A 16440-nucleotide genomic window follows, 5' to 3' on the forward strand; every position below is an offset into this window, starting at 1 on the left:
GTGGCTAAATTAATTTCTCCATTGAGTCGTAGGAATAATTAGACTCTGCAGCAGCAATCTCTTCTCCTATATGGAGAAACATGAGAACTTACCTTTCAGACTTCAGTTGGTCTATGACAAACAATGTACAGAAGGCGATTGCTTGGGAGGTGGGACACAGCCAGAAAATCCAGTTTGGGAACAAAAGTATCTTTTACACCATCACCTTCTTTAAGCTACTTCTAATGCAGAGCCCTTTCGGTTATCACTGATTCTCCTGACCCCTCTCATCAGTACTAATTTCGTAACATGTACTCATTCTTGTAACACGTAAATTTAGGCGATCTTTGAAGAACTTGCAGTGAAGGATAAGCTGGAGTTACATTATCGATGTAAAACACGGCTATCCTAAGAGCCACAATGACATTTTTTTGACACTTTCCACCTGATAGTCATTTTCACATTTTATTTCTCTAAAAAGACATTCTTAATGTGCTCATGATACTCTGCCATTAATTCAGACTAAGAGTGCCCCTCAGTCCAGGGTACAAAAAGATACTTAGCAAGGTTGCCAGAAATCTGCCTGATCCAGTTAACAATCCATCAGCTTCAATCACACTTACTCTATTGTTAATGATGGATCAATAAAGTCAACGATAATAAAACTATGGAGGTGGCTGATGGATCACAGTGATTCTGCAAATGGGCGAGAGCCCATGTTCTGCTACTTTGGTCCAATTTTTAAAAAATTATTACTCTTCAACTTAGACATGCTGGGAGATTCTTAAACGTTAAGGTAATATAGTACATGCAAATTTTGCATGTAGCTTATTCTTAATTTTTAGAAAGGCATGAAATACTGAAATTTTGCTGAGGTTTTTAACAAACAAGTCCAGGCTACTTGACTTTGCCGATAGTTCTGTGTATGAGATTTGCTCTGGGCTGCACACCTACTGTGTGACTGGCTGGTACTAAAGAAAAGAAGGTGGTTAAGACACAGCCTTTGGCCACAAGAAGTTTACCTTCAATTAATAAGAGACATGTAAACAGATCATTTCAATTTAATGTGATTCAGTAGACCCACAGAGGAAAATATATTGGGGGGGGGGAAATATATAATGTGTGGGGAAAAAGAAAAAAAATCTGGAATATTCTAATAAAAGTAGAGCCCATCTGAAACAGTGCTATGCAGTTCATTATTATCCATGTGTGGAAAATAACATCCATATGTGCGTAATCATCAAAGCTTCCCCCTGCCCTCGTTTAACCCTAAATTGATATGCGCTGTCCTTAAGTGACTTTCTGGATGCCTTCTACTCCGTCAAGTGATGCGTGCTTAGGGAAACTCTGATTAATGTAAATATTAGCCCAAGCGAGACATAAATCAAAAGGCTAATCCACAGGTTATGAAGCGGACCAGAGCAACTTTCTAGATTCTCTTTCTGTGCTTTTAGGGGGCTGGGAAATAGCCCATAATTCAGGTAACTTGGGGTCACCTCTATTTTTCTTGGAACAATATGCAGTGATCTGTACAGCGAGATTGCTCAGTCAGCCACTACATGAGACTTTTTTTTTTCCTCGTGGTAAAGTCTCTGTTGAAAGCTTAGCCATGGCATCTGACTAGGTCTATGAGTTCCAAGGTAGGGAAGAGAGACCTCAGAAAATTGTGAGGCATGTGGTATTTGAAAGATCACATTTTGCTGTGTATTTCAAATTTGGACATAAATACCTACTGCTTTGATAATACAAAGAGCAGAGTCAAGATGATGATATTTTCCTACAGGGTGAGGCAGAAAAGGGGGCACGTAGAGAAAGACCCATGTTTCTAAGGAGAAAGGCTTGGGATGCTTCTTCATTCACAAGGAGATCCTGATTCAAAAAGATTACTAACTAAAAAAATGACTCACTGACTTGGAGGTCCATACAGGTCTGGGGCTCTGTATTTCTCTCCAGCCCAAATGTCTGGCACAAATTATATACACAGTACATGTTCAGCTGGTAAAGAATCTGCCTGCAATGCAGGAGACCTGGGTTTGATCCCTGGGTTGGGACGATCCCCTGGAGAAGGGAAAGGCCACCCACTCCAGTATTCTGGCCTGGAGAATCCCGTGGACTGTATAGCCTGTGGGGTCGCAAACAGTCGGACACGACTGAGCGACTCTCACTCGTCACATGTTCATTTGATGAAGCAGAATCAACCAAACCCACATGCAAGGCCAAGGTGGGCTGCACGCTGGCATGGCGACCTTGGCTGATTAATCAATGACTAGTTCCATCCCTATACTCATGGGAATGATGGCAGAAACCACCTCATGGGGCTGTTCTGAGGACCCATTAATTCATTCTTCAAATAACTACGGAACTCCTTCTATGTGGCTACCGCTGGACTAGGTCATTGGAAAAAGATCCTGAAGAGGTACTTGGACAGACAATAAGTAAAATAACGAATACGGCACAATTACCACAGACCTGGAACACACTGAGAGCGGAGCTAAGAGAAGTTAATTACTATGACAACCCTCCGCCTCCCTTCGCATTGGCTTTTATTATATGATCACATTTCAGATCAGTCCAAAGACTATGCTTTAAATAACTCAAGTCTTAGATACAATTTTCAAACGAAGCATTTTTAAGTCAGAGAATTTTCTTATGAAGAACACACAAGACACAAATTAATGATCCAATGACCAGTCGGATCAAGGGGAACCAGTGAAAACCTCAGCGGAAAAGGGCATTTCCACTGGAATCGTCTCAGTGTCCGATCTGGTGGCTCCATCTGAAGCTGGCCAGCAGGCACCACGTGGCAGACGACACCAGGAAGGCACACAGCGCTCCTCTGACACGCCAGCTCCATGCCCTCTCCCAGTTCCAGCTCCAGCTGCTCTCCTAGGAGCTAACTTCAGTGGGAACTGCTGCAAGGTCCTTCCTGACAGCCCAAGCACGCCTTTCTCGGGCACCATGATGGTCTCGTCAAGCTGTTTCTTTCCTGCTAGACAGTGAGCCTCAGGGCTTATCTCCGTATAGCCTGGACCCATCACAGGGCTGGGCACATCGATGGGGATCAATAAAAGGTCACCGACATGAGTCATCTCTATAGGCTACCAGAAAGCCATCCTGTTTTCTTAAAGGTCAAAGGTTATGGCAGCTTCATTATCAGAGGAATTTTTTCAATCCATCACTTCTGGTTATCCAGCTCCCACCCAGAGCTCTTGGAACTGTTGGCTCTTGAATTTGCAAGAGATCCTGCCCCAGGCTTTCAAAGCTACATCCACACAGATGTCTCGGAACTCACAGAGCTTTGGGGCTTGCCTTCTCCCAGATCGCCTATACCAATCGATAGGAGAGATCCCCCTCTCCCCGTCTCTTTCACAAAGATCTGTATGTGACTTGCCTGGCAAGTCCCATTTGGTGGCCAGCCTGCATAAAGCATCCATGTTCAGAGACGAAAATAACCAGGCTGATCAAACTCCTTTGGTTTAAATCCCAAGTTCAAACACTACACAGACCCAGGAAGAGGCTCTGGCTTCCAGTGTCAGGAAATACAGTTTGGGAGTCGGCAGAAATTGGCTGTGGGTCTCCTAACCCCAGTGTGACACAATATTCTCATCCTAGGAGCCAAGTTGTAAGCTTTTCTAAGATCCACAAAGCACATGTCTGCGCTCCATGAGGAGCTCCGGCTCTTTCTGCGAGTCTGCTCGAGTTCCGATCTGAAAGAATGCCATCTTCACAGAAACCCGGGTTCTCTAGAATGATACCATCTGCCACAGGCTGAGCTTCCTTTTCAGCCAAATACATTATTTATAACCTTTCTAATTGTGAAAAGGTAAGGGTGGAATTTTTCTACCGCCTGGCTTCGATATGGTTAGAACATTATAAACCTTTGCTCTCAAAGACTGCTGGTCTCTGAATTTGAAAAACAAAAAGCAACCCCCAAACCCACAAGGAATTGGTGGAGGTCACACATGTTTCCAAAATATTCTATCTTCTCAACGCCCTGCTAGAATAGGACATACACTGGGGTATGTATTTATAACACATTTAGAAACCAAAGGAAGAGAAGCTTTCTTTTTCTCCTTGGTCACCTGATAGTCAAGGGAAGAGGTTTGGGAAGAGGTGAGACCTTCTGGAAAAAAAGAAAAAGGTTCACCAACTGGGGAAAGACAGGGATCTGATTACCCTTAAAGTTGCTTTGTTGTGCCTTTAACAACAACGAAAAAACCCAGCCCCAAACAATGCTAATCAGGTTATTCAATCATTTAAACCAGAACTGTTCATGCTTTTCTGCCAAATCAACCAACCACAGCAAAATCTGTTATCTGTGATTGCTCAGCTTCCAGTCAAAGAAACACTTAACCCCCACTATACCAAAAGTTTTCCAAAATACCATACTCACTGGAAAGAGAATGTCATGACAGAGCTAACGGGTAACTGGCGGGCTGGACCCTAAACCTGCATATTAGAATACAACCAACTCCGGTCTGTACCGGAAGCCAGTGGCTCCCTAGCATTCATGTGAGCTCCAGCCAGGGTTCCCCTGCACAATTTTTTTTTTTTTTTTAAACAGGACTGTGATATCATGATCAAAACTTACTAAAGACTTGAGGATGGTGTAACCGAGGTGGGAGGAGGCAGCCAGAGCCTCTACAAAACGGTGGGTCCCCCACATTTAAAGCTTCCAGGCTCCATCAGCAGAGAGGGCAAAAGCTACAACATCTTATTTACACAATTATCTAAATACGATTAAACAGCTGATGGACAAATATTAAACTGGAAAATGTATAGTCATTTCAGCTTAATGTAATCCTCTTTCTGTAAACACCCAAGATGATTTTTTTTCAACCAGAACAGTCCTGACATCTCATAAGCCTAAGGGTGAATAGCAAGAGATTGTTTTTGATAGTTATAAATATTCAAAAGACATGCAGACCATCTGCTTTCATAATACAGGTAAAGCAAGACTGAAATGGGGACTGCTGTATAAAAATGATTCTTTTAACAAAGTCTTCCTCTCCTCGAAAACTATAAAGACAGATGTCAAAAACTGTTTACACAGAGCAATCAGGAGCGTGCAAAATGTAATATTCCTTTTACACTCAGTGCTTGCTAAAGAGATTTTTTTCCCTCTTTCTTCCCATCTGTGTGTTGCGACACATTTCTACAAGTTAAAAACATTTTTTTTCAAACAGAGATCTCATGAATACCCAAAAACATGCTATCTGGTTTCTGAATGCTAATTAATTTCAACTAAGGAATCTGAATATCTTCTTCTGTAGAAAGGAATGTATGTTTTGAATCGCAATACTCTAGAGACAGCAAGGGAACTCATCTTGCACAGGTTTAATTCTGTAAGGCTATTGTTCATGGTTCTTACCTTGTCGGTAATATATATCTGGTCCATCCACGTCTTAAATGAAAGTACATCACTGCTAATGTCTTGTGCATAAAGTCTAAAATAATTGTTTTCTGAAATAAATGTCTGTGCGTGTAAAATGTATATACAGAAACCTTTAACTTCTCAGGTAACGCAGAGCAAGGCTTTAGGAAGCTCCGCAGTTAATTTTCAGGCCTAGAACACTAATCTTGACGGTGACCTTTTTATGTATTGTATTAATGGCACACAGACATTAAGCACCTTTGTATAATTTTCAATAAAATGAGCATTTACTGAACAGTCTGTCAAACTGCTGGCCCTCTTTCCCCTCACCTTTTCATTTCTGAGAAGCGTGCAACGTCACAGGCCCGGACGGCCCTCTGCATGCTCCAGGTCTGCCTGCAGCCTGCATTTTCACAGCAGGCTTTCCGAGGTGTGTGGAAGACTTAAAAGGTCAAACTTGAACTTCAGAGCTAATGACATCAACTCCGTACTCAAACACTGTTTTCACGGGGATTCTCAGTCAGCGGGATTTTCTGTTCATCCCAAAGGACATCAAACACTACGAACAAGCTCTAAAAGGCATTGCAGGAGACAGGGCCGTGGGGTGAATCTGCTGAAAAACACTCAGGTAGGCCCCGTCTGCTGTTGGGGGAGGAGAAGTCGAGGTCTGGACTGGGCTGCAGTTCTTGGGAAGCAAACGGCAGGGTTTCTAAGAGTCCTATTTGGTTTGTGATATTAGCTTGCTGCTGCTGCTGCTAAGTCACTTCAGTCGTGTCCGACTCTGTGCGACCCCATAGACGGCAGCCCACCAGGCTCCCCCGTCCCTGGGATTCTCCAGGCAAGAACAGTGGAGTGGGTTGCCATTTCCTTCTCCGATGTTCCCCCAAATCCTTCCCTCTGGATCCTCTTCTGCTTTCTAAGCTATGCTCTTGGGAGATACAACTGGGGCATGGCCGGCATCTTGATTTGCGAAGAGACTGCTGCTGCTGCTAAGTCACTTCAATCATGGCCGACCCTGTGCGACCCCATAGATGGCAGCCCACCAGGCTCCCCCATCCCTGGGATTCTCCAGGCAAGAACACTGGAGTGGGCTGACCATGTCCTTCTCCAGAGAAGAGATTAATCACTTCTAAATTTGACTTAAGCTCCAAGTGTCACAGTTACGGCTCTTGTCATCTTGATCAATCCTGGTGCCTGAAAGTGGCCCCTTCACACAAAGTCACCCTTGTATGCTGCTAAAACCAGAAACGGGGCCCAAAGCTCCAGAGGAATACAAAAGGAAGCATCGCGAGAACCCGCGCAACTGTTTCAGTCCTTTACTGCAGCTCCTGAAGACGAAAATGTTATTGTTTCAAAGCACGGAAATTTACTTAATGATTTAAACGGGCAATTCATAATTTTTAAAGGAAATGCTGGTTCACAGTTCACATGACTTTTCCGCATAATTAAAGTAATTTTACATAAGGCCCAGATATATCTTTTGACCAAATTCTCCATGCTTTTTGTATAAGTATCCATCTAGATCTTTCTTACCGTGCTCAAACCTTCTTACTCAAATGAATTGAATATGTTGGCAAAGAGCTTAGATTAGAAAATATGTGTTAAAAACTGTATTATTACAAAAGGGCTTGTAGTATGTCAAATTAATTGCACCTAGAGGCTTAGGTTTGTTCATCTGCAGGATGAAGGGAAATGGACTAGACAATCTGCAAGGTCCCTTCTCACAGCCTGGAGACCCTAGGAGACCTCTATGTATTCCCAGACAGGTCTTACAGGGTCTTCTCCAGCAACTGAAGATGATGCAACACATATCATCTCGTCACTGTGCAGGAATGCAGAACGACAGTTATTTTTGAGGAATGCTGAAGTCCCTTGGTATCTTACTTAATAACATGATTATTAAAAATATACTATTATTGAACACTATGCTACTCCAAATAGAATTTTCACGTTTTTCATTAGATAAATCAAAATCTAATGAGTCTTATTTGATTTTACAGTGAAAATTATTTCCCAAGATTCTAAATCTTGAGCACCTGGGATGCCTGCTTCTTCTCTGATGACCCTTATGTGGTTAAATCTCCCATTCTCTGTGATGATTAAAATTTCTTGAATCTGTACTTAGAAATAGATACCCAATTTGTATTAAATTCCAGAGGTCCGAAATACAGCATTTTGAAAAACTTCAAGCCCCACAGTGAAAGCAAGAGCTAAACTAGCTTGAGCAATCCATTTTTCCAAAAGTAAATACTAGAATTAAGTTCTGTAACACTTCACAGATTTTTATATTTCTTGCTTTGTTGTATGAATGCTATTAGCTTTTTAAGCCACAATGCCTAAAAAGTGGGGAGAAAAGTTAAGCCTGGTTTTCAGCTTTCAGGAAAGGCCAAGAACTTTCCTTGGGAGTCTCATGAAACCAATGGAAGCTCTTCCCACATACAGACTCCCCCAAAGAGGCTTGGAACTTCGGGGTCTGTACAAACCCTCGGGAGCAGGGCCCACGGGTCTGACTTAGATCTGATCCAATATTTCACAGGAAAGTGAGGGCTAAATCATAGCCTCAGTTTCTGTGTTCCATTAGTTGTTAGCCAAGATCTCCCATGTCTACTAAAGAAAAATAAACCAATGTCACCTCTGGATGAGGTCATAGAGGAAAATCAAATTAATCTAGATCATCTCTATCAACATTATGAAAAAGCTTCACCATTTAGGAAAATGCCAGATCCTGCAATCACCTCTTTGGGAGTTATGATGAAGCAGTAAAAATGTGCTGGACAGACTGTTGGTCATGAAATAAGGGGCCCTGTAGGTCCATAGTAGGGGCATGAGTTCTACAACAAGCCGGTACTCCTGCCTGAGGGTGGACCAAACACCCCCCGAGGCCTGCTCTGGAACAGCTGAGCACTTATCCACCTGCAGCTCTCCCTGAATTCCGTGATCCCAGTCCCGCTCACAGCTGACTTTTTACACATTACATGCTTATAGCCCTAAATGGAGTCTCTAATGCCAAAGGTGGACTCTGGAGCCTCCGATGATGGAAGGATGTTGTGAGCTAACACAGGGTGGTACCAAGTGTTAGCATTTCCACTTTGGCAGCACCGGCATCTTGGGATATAAGTCACTTGATTCTGCTACTGACACTCCCTCCTTTATACTTTCATCAATATGAGAAATAGACAAACAAATTGACTAGTAGTAAAAAAACGCAGATCTCAAATATGAGATGACTGAGACAAAATGAAAACTATCAGTCAGGCTGAAATACGAAATTATAAAAGAAACATTTTAAATGTGCATAGAAGTAAGTTGTTAACAACTGCTCTTATCAGTGACGTATAATTAGGTCTTTCGTAGCATTTTTTCAGATCTCTGGGTCCTGTGTACCTCCCAGGATTACTCTTCTGCTTACAAACATACAACTTTTGTACGTACATTCAAGAACACCGCAATACAAGCAAAACTATGGGGCAGCTTGGAATATCAGTAGGTTTTCTGAGAGGAAAATTCAGAAGTACATTAAGGAAACTAAAAAATCAGAATAAAGTGTAATAGGAAAAAATATTTTGCAAAGTAAGGTATTATAGATAAGATTACAAATAAAATACTACTAATAAAACTATGGACATAGTTTATTGGTTCACAAAATAAACGTGATGAAAACTCTATGAGGTTGTTTCAGTTTCACAAATATTCCTGAGACCCTACTGTGTGCCAGATTCCTGAGTGTGACGATGGATAAAACCAAGTCCCTTTGTGACCACTGATGGTAGTGCTTTCAGAAAATCCAGTCTACCTATAATCACAGAAAACGCGGGAAGTACCATGGAGGGGGATGAAGCGGGGTTTGGGCCTTGGATTAGGGTTAGGGGTGAGGGTGGTTAATGCCCAGAGGACAGTCCCCGTGGGACAGCTTCCCCCACTCACACGTGAAGACACATCGGAACTTTATAATGATCTCAGGACGGTGCTAAAAGCATTCCTTAAAGGCGAGCGTGAGTTATAAAACAGCCCGTTAATTTTTTTCACAAATGAAAAGTTCTTGGTTGCTTCCATTAGAAACAATGCTTGCCTCAAAATCTTCGATGTAGCAACAAAGTCTGTAGGACCTACCAGAGTGATTTCCAAGTCTCAAGACCCCACGTCATAGGAAAACAAGCAACATTATAGTGTACTTTAGAACTGAGCGCTATTCTAAATGCTTTTCAAGTATTAACTCATGCAATTCTCCTAAGAGTCCTGAAAAATTGGTACTATTATCTTGCTACTTTATAGATGAAAATATTGAGGCATGGAGAGTCACTTGCCTGAATTTACAGATCAGTAATGACAGAGCTCACATTCTCAACTCCTATGGAACGAATGCTATTAGCGCGCTAATTATATGATGGCAAAGAGCAGTTGCTGATGAAATATATCACTTCCAAAGATAGTTCCATTAAGAAATAAAAAGAAAATGAGATTACACTCTGTTCTACGTTAATATAACTGAAGAGATTCAATATATTTTGGGAAATACTTCTTGTGACGTTTCATAAAGTTAATACCTGTTCTGGTTAGCTCCCCGTATTTTCATTGCACAGGAATACACGCTGGATTAACAGGAAAAGGGGACAAGCCTAGAACAGTCTGGGTGGTACCCAATGAGGAAATACTGTCTTGTCGTCTAAAGAAGGTGATCGCAAATGGTGCTAATAATTAAAGCTTTAATCATTCTTAACTTTCAACACATCATCTGGTTTGCCTCTTTAACCTCTCTGAGTAAAACCAGTTAGATTAGCATTTTATGGGAAAATATTGCCATACAAGAGGATAGCTTTTTTGAAAAAGAGAAAGAAAAAAAATGATGATTAAGGAGGATGAAGTTTTAGAGTAAGAATAAGAGGTGGGAAAAGACTCTTAAAGCAAGTCAGCCACCTTCTCTAGGATGTACAGCTCTGCAGCCTCCTCCACTGTCCATAATGAACCAGCACCCATAACAACACTGCATATTAGGACTCAACAATCTTCTATTTCTGGGGCGCCCTTTGTTGCAAGGATCCCAGGGTGCTTCACAATCACTGTGAATTAAAATTAAAACTGAAGCACGTACAGTTCCTAATAGGCCCATTTTAAAAATGCTAAACAGAACAACTAACTTTTAAGCCTAGATTTAAAAGTCCCAACAGCCAGAGCGCTCCTTACTTCAACTGGCATCGAGCCGCGTGGCTGGCTCAAGCCCTCTCCTGTACGCTCAAGGCTCTCTAATGTTTTTTTTTTTTACACCAGAGCACCTTACGATCAAGCAGTTTCCAAAGAAAAGAAAAAAACTGGTGCACATAGTATCTGTTGGTTTTGATTATTCTGAATTGAGGGTTTCCTGTTTGTGAGTTAGTTTGGGGCCCAAATCTGACATGAAATAAAGCAGGTTTATAAAGCAAATCCAGATAAAGCCCAACTTGAAATTTAAGTAGTCATTCCAACAAAGGAGCACTTTAAAACTTGCTCTGTTTGAGTAAGTAAATCTGATTGATTAGCATGATTTTGATTAACTCTAAAAAATAAAAAAGCAATTAGAAAATAACACGTAATAGGCTCTCTCTCAGGCCATGTCTACTCCTAAGCCTTGGCAGTATTTATTATTCTGCAAACCAGAAAAAAATAAGGGAGATTCACTCAAGATATGGTAATTTTCCTTGCATTAGTGATTTTGAGGTCAAAGGAAACCTGTTCCGATCTAAAACAAGATCTAAAACAAAGCATAGGTAAACATCTATTAAGTGAAGATGAAGTGCTTACACATTGTTAAAGCACTCTAAATTGGCATGGCTTAACTTGTTCAGGTTTTACTATTGTGAGAAGTCAGTGGCCATACAATATTTGAGATCAATCCATTTGAAGTTAGATGCTTTATTAAGTTTGGCTTTTTTGAAAGGTTACAGGGAACAAATATCAAGCTATAATACAACCTTCACATATCTAAAACAGCTGAAAATGAACCTGACAGATGAGATGCAAAAAGGAAAATTCATAATTTGGAGGACACATCTCTCATAGATACTATGGATTACATTACTAACAGAAGAGCCATCTCACTGTCTGATTCGAAAGAAGTACTAGCGTAAAGTAATAGCTGGTTCAGAAAAGGAGACAGAAAAAAATGACTTGGTGGAAGTTCGCCCATAAAAGACTGGTTTACCATTTCCTTTATGGATCTCACCATTAATACAACAGCTGAAAGTGGTAATAAAATCCAGTTAGGACCAAGTACTTCAGTGCCTGGCAAAGCAGATACAACCTCAGATTTCCATGGGCAGTAGGGTAAAGACTAGGGAAGTTTTGTAATTTAAAAGGGGAACGGACTTCCTCAAAATGCATGCTGCTTAACAGCAAGCTCTGCAACTGATTTACAATATTCTGCTAGGAAGGGGGGAGAAGGCAAAGGCAAGCCACTCCAGTACTATTGCCTGGAAAATCCCATGGATGGAGGAGGCTGGTAGGCTGCAGCCCGTGCGGTCGCTAAGGGTCGGACACGACTGAGCGACTTCACTTTCACTTTTCACTTTCACACATTGGAGAAGGACATGGCAACCCACTCCAGTGTTCTTGCCTGGAGAATCCCAGGGACGGGGGAACCTGGTGGGCTTCCGTCTATGGGGTCACACAGAGTCGGACACGACTGAGGTGACTTAGCAGCAGCAGGAAGGGACAGGCACAACATCCTCTAAGCGCTGTCTCAAACAGTGAACTTTAGAGCTGCCAGTGACAGCGCTGCTCACCGCATCAAGCCAGTGAATGACTAAGGTCTATATTTTCAAAGAAACATGGGAAACTGCCCACTGCTTCCCACGCAAATACCTAACATTGTCGCGGGGGTCAACACAAAGGCTCTCAGCTCAGCTATATACTGACTGATTCACACAGGGTGTGAAGCCAGGGAGAAGTGACTGACACAGAGCTGTTACAGCCGACCCTTTCGGAACCTTCCAAAGGCCAGATTATCCCAGAAGCCAGTCCCCGAGCTCTAAATCACCCTCCCACGCTCTAAATTCAGGACATGACGGTATTTTTCAAGACAGTCCATGTAAGAATGACACAACCAAAGACACAAAAACAAAATACATGCTAAAGAAAACTTCCAGCAGTGAGAGTAAATGCAACTGGAAAACTTCAGTTATCAGCGCTTCAGAGAAGTGTGAGTTCTTTTATAAAACATCAAATTTACTGGAGAAAGACTTTTTAAGGCCTTTATCTCTCCTTCCTTCCTTCCCTTCTCTCCATCCGTCCACCCATCCACCCAAGGATAGCTAATTAAGCTCACAGGTCTGGGGATGAGTTCACCCCCACGCTTCACCCGTTCCATAACCACGGGGCTCGCTGAAACATTCCATGCTGCAGGTTCCTTAATGGAAAATGAGGACATAAAACCACCCACCATTTACAGTGACAGGCACGCTCTCGACGCAAAAATAGTAAAGGAAAGCTACCATTATTTGAACTACTAAGATGTGTTATCATTACTCCACAGGAGAACAGAATCCCTGTCACATGGCAGACTGTCGATACACACTTTTGAATGAATAAATATGTGAATAAATTTCATAGGTTAGGTGCTCATGTGAAATGCAATATATGAATACTGATGCTGGATGTTCTCTGGAGACAAGGCGATTATTAATACTTATTTTTTTTTCAGAAACATCATTCTGGGTTCAAAAATTATGAAAAAGTACAAAGTGCAGTTAAACATATACACACACACATATATATATATATCCTAATGAGTAGGGTTTTTTAAATTGGTGCTTTGTATAATACAGACTGAAAATTAGCTGAACACAGGGGTTTATCAACGTCTATGGAAATGATTATGCAGTTTCAGAGAGAGGACTTGGATAAACACTAAGCTTCAGGAGGGCAAGGTGGTTGGTTTCTTTGTTTACTTTGCCAGTACCTTATAAAAAGTCTGAGGCATTCAGAATCCCTAGATGCTGTCAGGAAAAGGAAAAACTAAAAAATCATTTTCCCCCATATTACTTCCAAATGGAACGTTCAAATTTAAATTCATTTTATGTATCTTTTGTTGCTTGAAAACAAAAATGACAATTCTCACTTTATGGAGAACTCGGGCTTGGAGCAACATTTCCCAGGTGAGAAGTCAAAAAGAATGAACCAGCCCCTTACCATGATGAGTGTGTGATGCGTGTGCATGTACAAAAGCGCACGTATGCCCGGTGGAAGCGGGTGGTAAAACGCACACAGGCCAGATTTAGGTCAGGAACATCCGACCTAAACATTGTTAGAAGGAAGCCACTAGGCTGGCAGAAGTCATAACGGAACTTCTACCCAGGATACTTCTAACAAAATGAATCTATCCTTGTATCGAATGGTCAAGGTCAATTTCCAAAACTTCAGGGAAAACTAAAATCAAGATGAAACGTTTTGTTGTAAATCAAAATATTTGCTTTTTTCAAATCCCAATTTATTGATATCTTCCAGACGCATGGTCTCTGAGTTCCTATGACTTAAACGTTCTTGTCCCCCCAGGTCAGACTTCAATCTCTCCTCCCGACTTGCAGGTCTGAACACAAAATCCCCCTTATCTAAGCACCTCCATGGAAAAAAGCATGTGTAACAACGAAACGCCCCATCTCAGAGCTCTGAGCGAGTGGCTCCTTACGCCTGAAAACAGGGTACAAAAATGACCACACACTACGGGGATGTCTGTCTCTGGGCAGAGGAGAAAGCAGCCACAGAAATGAAGGTCTGAGCTGTCTATCAAACCACAAGCACACCTGTGGAATTCCTACAGCTACAGAAACCCTTGCAGAGATTATCCGAGACGTCACTGCAGCCGAACTTATGCGTCCACTTTAAAGTCAACGCTTTAAAACTTAACACTGGGAGAGGACTTCTGGGTCAGTCACCAGCCAGCATGCTGACTTTAACGTCTAGGGCTCTGAAGAGGAGTCTGCGAAGGATAACATATCCCAGTTCTGAGATTCCAAGTGCAAACTGGGCTTGCCCTTGTCAAGTGTGGGACGGTCCTCCTGGGGGCCGGGGCAGACTGCGGGCTGCCCTTGCCTCCTCTCCCGCCTCTACTCAGGAATGGGATCCACTGGCCCACAGGGCGGGCGCGCCGCTCAGTGTATCGCTACGGCACCCACCAGCCCTTTCTAAGACTGGGGTACTTCGACCATATCAAGCGAAGCCAAAGCATTAATGCACAGCAAAATGCATGCTGACTGACATGCTCAAAGTTCTCACGTCAATGAATCAAAACTACACAGAGAGGGAGACAGTCTGGGGCGCGAGCATTTCCAGGTGCCCTTCTGTATGAGGCGGAAGCAGCACTGATCTGCGGCCTCCTTCACGCTGCACCGGGGAGGAGAGAAACAGCAGCTTGACCCCACGCAGCACATATTTGGGGCTGAGGTCTCAGATGCCTGTGCTTCCTCTAACTAATAGCTCCTGACACAACAGAAAATAAAGAAGCAAATGGAAAATTGTTCATAATTAAAACATTCCGAATTGAGTATCAGATTCATAAATTCACTCTGGAGAAAGAAATAGAAGATGATGCAGCAGAACAGAAAATAACCCCCTCATTGAGAGCACAAGCTGCCCTTTTTCATAATAATATTAATTTCAAATATTTGCTGCCACTGCTGAACGATGTATGTCTTTCTTTCCAAATTGTTTTGTAAGAGAAAGGAAGACTGCAATTACAGCTGATGTTGGGGCTACAGCCTGGTCTCGCCGCTGAAGGATGGCAGCGGGGTCCCCAGCTACATACATAGGCCCATGCGTTCCACCTGAGGCCTCTTTACGGAAATTCATCCACATCTTACTCCAAAATCCAGTCCTGAATTTTATTTTGTCATTCTGTTTAATGCCATAATTGTTTTATTCAATTAATTACCCATGATAACATTAAGTAAACTCACAATTGTATTTATAAGCCACAGTGAGGTGGAGTTTATTGGCCGAATGTTGCTGTCATTTAACCATTAGTTCCCACCACCTGTATCAATAAATACTCAAGCTAGCATCCTCTTCTCCAGCTCACAGTAAATTCCTTAAACCTTTGCCTGAATTCACTTCCCAAATCAATGGGACATTTAGTAACGTGAAGATACGTGAGATTCCTATACAGGGTCTTCATACATACTTTAATGCTGAGTTAAAACCTTTATTTCTAGGACATTTCAAATTTCAAATCCTAGAGACCAACTGACAGATCATCTGGAGTTGTCTGCAAAACCCAAAGTCCCAGAGGTTAAGAGTCACCTGCTTCATTATATCATCCTATTGATGTAACTATGTTTAATTAATTTAAATTATTTTTACTCGAAGGTTATAAATTCACATCCTCTCTACTCAAAGAGTGACACAGAGAATAGGAGGAGATCCGCTAAAGTGCCAAAAAGACTTTGATTTTCAAGAAATGGACTTAACACCAGAGAATATTTCACCTGCGGCTACAGCTTACTTTAAAATATAAAGTCATCATTTATTATAAGCTTAATTCATTTGCTTCATTCCTAAAATTGCTAACAAATATCAAAGTAAAGCTGATGGACCGTAATGCAGTAAACCTGAAATGCACACAGTTTTCATGAAAGAGGAGCAGGAACGCCCACAAGCTTCCTTCCAAAGGTACCCACGTGTCTTCACGGCCATCAGGTCGGAAACAAACTTGGAGAAATTCTCTACTGCAGAAATATTTACGGCAGTCACAGTTCATGTTCAAATACCTGACAGACTTGGTTCTCAGGCTTACATACTAACCTTGCATTGAAAGAAAAACGTTAGCAAAAATCTAGTAAAAATCTAGTTAGACCAGCACCTCAATTACACTCTCTGGTGGCATGACCTTCAGGGGCGGGGGGCCCCAGAGAGAGTCCTCATGATGGCACAGCGACGTCAGGACCACAGAAGCAGCGCTTGAAGGGCAGGCTCACAGCGCCCTTTTCAATTTAAAATCAACTGCGCAGCATCAAAAGTGATGCTCAGCTTTACATCTAGAAACTGAGGCAGTCTCTAACCAGAGTTCTTATTGCCCCTCCACCAAAATTCACCCTAAAAACTCAAATACAATAATAATAAAA

At 42.0% G+C, this 16440-nt stretch overlaps 1 protein-coding gene across 8 annotated transcripts in view; it reads right to left on the bottom strand.

Annotated features, from left to right (window-relative positions):
* SATB1 (SATB homeobox 1) overlaps positions 1–16440 on the bottom strand; it is a 100790-nt gene that overhangs the window by 54654 nt on the left and 29696 nt on the right. The gene's annotated exons all lie outside the window — the stretch shown is intronic.

Source organism: Moschus berezovskii, chromosome 1 (genome assembly GCF_049115385.1).
Source record: "Moschus berezovskii isolate FMDL1 chromosome 1, NW_MosBer_1.0, whole genome shotgun sequence".
Lineage (NCBI taxonomy): Eukaryota > Metazoa > Chordata > Mammalia > Artiodactyla > Moschidae > Moschus > Moschus berezovskii.